The sequence below is a fragment of the Palaemon carinicauda genome, chromosome 8 (genome assembly GCF_036898095.1).
Source record: "Palaemon carinicauda isolate YSFRI2023 chromosome 8, ASM3689809v2, whole genome shotgun sequence".
Classification (NCBI taxonomy): Eukaryota; Metazoa; Arthropoda; class Malacostraca; order Decapoda; family Palaemonidae; genus Palaemon; species Palaemon carinicauda.
Genome location: NC_090732.1, coordinates 111,552,093 through 111,554,592, shown reverse-complemented (window position 1 = coordinate 111,554,592; position 2,500 = coordinate 111,552,093). Strand labels below are relative to the sequence as shown.

Genomic DNA, 2,500 nt, shown 5'->3' with positions numbered 1-2,500 from the left:
GCAGAGTATTGATACTGCAACTTATTCTAAACATTTCTAAATTTCACCGATTGACTTTAGTTTTGTTATTCATTGTTATGCTAATCAGAGACCAGATAAACATACTGAATACATTATATTAATTTTATAAAGCAGTGGAGAGTTTTAAAGAAGCATATATGTCTTTCTTTCACCGATGCGCAGTCCTCAAAACGCTGACATTCAGCCCCGATTAATTAAGTGGGCTTTAATCCCAGACCTCTCTGACATCGAAATCCAAAGGGTCAGGATGACTTGAGTTAATTACTGCTTTTGAAGATATTCGAGAAACAATGCGCCGCAGGACATTGCTCCGGAAGACCCTTCCTCGGGATCCGCTAACGCCTAATTACTTGGAGTAGGAACACAATGAACATTAATAAATAGGTGTCCTTGGGTACTTTCTCCACATTAAATATTTCTTCAATTTCTACTATTTCCTTTGCAGGGAATTATCATTGGCTTTAATCACTGAGTCACGCTCTCTTAAAATCCGTTGGAGTATTATATTTCCTGCAAGAACGGAAGTCACTCATGATACGAGTATGAACTCAAAAGTCTCTTTCCTGTATAAATAATATTCTAATCTTTGAATTACGAAAAGCAACAGATTTGATTACTTCACGAAATGGGTAAAAGTTTTATTTACCGAATCTTTCGTATAACCTTGAGAGACCATTAGGATTATAAGGGTTTAACTAGATTTTTATTTACTTCCGCTAATATTCTTTCATGAAGGACCTTGTTTGTGCTGATAATTAAAGAATTTTTTATGAACACTGCAAGCCAAAATCAACAAAGAAAACTGAATTAGATAGGGATTAATTAAAAAAGCATCTGAACAGTTTCACATTATTTCAATCTGCAGTGTGAAGAATATTTCAACAAACCATTCTCTAACTCGATATACCATTATAAGCCACGAGCTAAAGGAGCAATTACGAAAATATTATTACTTTACAATAGATTAAATCCAGAAGCAAAGGGCTGAATCAATCTAGATAACGTAACATTAATATAAACTGAGGTCATACAAATAGAATTAATTCATAAACCTGCGAGAGAATTTGCACGAAGCTGGAACGCTGGCGCTCCCTTGACTAAATCCAGGAGAATAATTAAAGCACTAAAGTAGATATGATAAAGGACAGCGTTAGGATCGAATTATAGTATGAACGCGTAGTGAGTTATGTGGAAACACGAATCATAAATACCCTAGAGATCAAATCGGGAATGGATTGTTTGGAACACCCGAGCCACGAGTCAATGGCAAGTTTAATGGGCTCGGCTGGATTCCATCCAGTCCAGACGATCTATTGGATATGAGCTCAAGGTAAATCCTTAGTTGTATATGTTTTCAGATACAAATAAAATTTGAGCTACCATCTGCATTTGATCTGATATTTCTTATTTAGAAGTTAAGGGAAATTTTAAGCAGTATTTTGACATGAGTGAAAAATAAAAAAAATATTTGATTAATTGATGTAACACACTTGATAAATTTACTTGCCCATCTATTTTGTGCTAAAAAAGGTCATCTCTTTCTTTAATTTGAATTCCACGGGAAATTGATAGGATACTGTAAGAGTTGAGAAGTAAGTAAGCTCGATATTTGAAATCTAATAGTTTAATATTAATGTTATATATTAGGCGCTCCTGATCATTGGTGTCACTTCCCAAAATGGCCAATCTTCCTTTGCCGCAAGGTAGCTTATTAATTTCCTTTTCAACGGATAAGCCAATATCCGCTTTATTTTCCAGGGGTACAACGTCAGCAGTTTAGAGGAGTAACAAAAATATATACATAGAATAAACCTTTTTCTTTAAACATAATTTCTTAAAAATCAAAGGTTAAATTTCCTAAAAATATAAGTACAATTTACTATTATTCTCAGGGGTAACCTGTTATTTTTAAAGCAATAAATGTATCTATGTAAGAAAATGGACTACCAGCAAAATTTATTTTAATTTCTAAAGCTATTTTTTACGCATTTATCATAATATGCTCAAAGCACCCTTTTATCTTTTCTCCTTATAACAAGCGGATGCTTATTTGACAGCTTTCATGACCATGTGAATAATAATAATAATAATAATAATAATAATAATAATAATAATAATAATCCGATGAAGATACGGAACAATAACAAAATGAAAGGGATGACGTCCATTAATGAAAATTCCATATCGGCAATAAAAAATAATTGAAGTAACAACGGATTTGACATACTATAATCAAAGGAAATAAGATAATGCTGTCAATGTAATGTCGAAACCTCAGAATAAAACATTCAATTTTAACATGGAGCTACAGATTCGAATACTCCAATAAAATTCACAAGCCGTTTCGATATATATATATATATATATATATATATATATATATATATATATATATATATATATATATATATATAATATATATATATATATATATATATATATATATATATATATATATATAGATATAATATATATATAT

At 31.2% G+C, this 2,500-nt stretch overlaps 1 protein-coding gene across 3 annotated transcripts in view; it reads right to left on the bottom strand.

Moving 5' to 3' along the window:
• The window catches only part of LOC137645834 (alpha-tocopherol transfer protein-like), a 532,510-nt gene that overhangs the window by 219,725 nt on the left and 310,285 nt on the right, over positions 1-2,500 (bottom strand). The window lies entirely within an intron of this gene.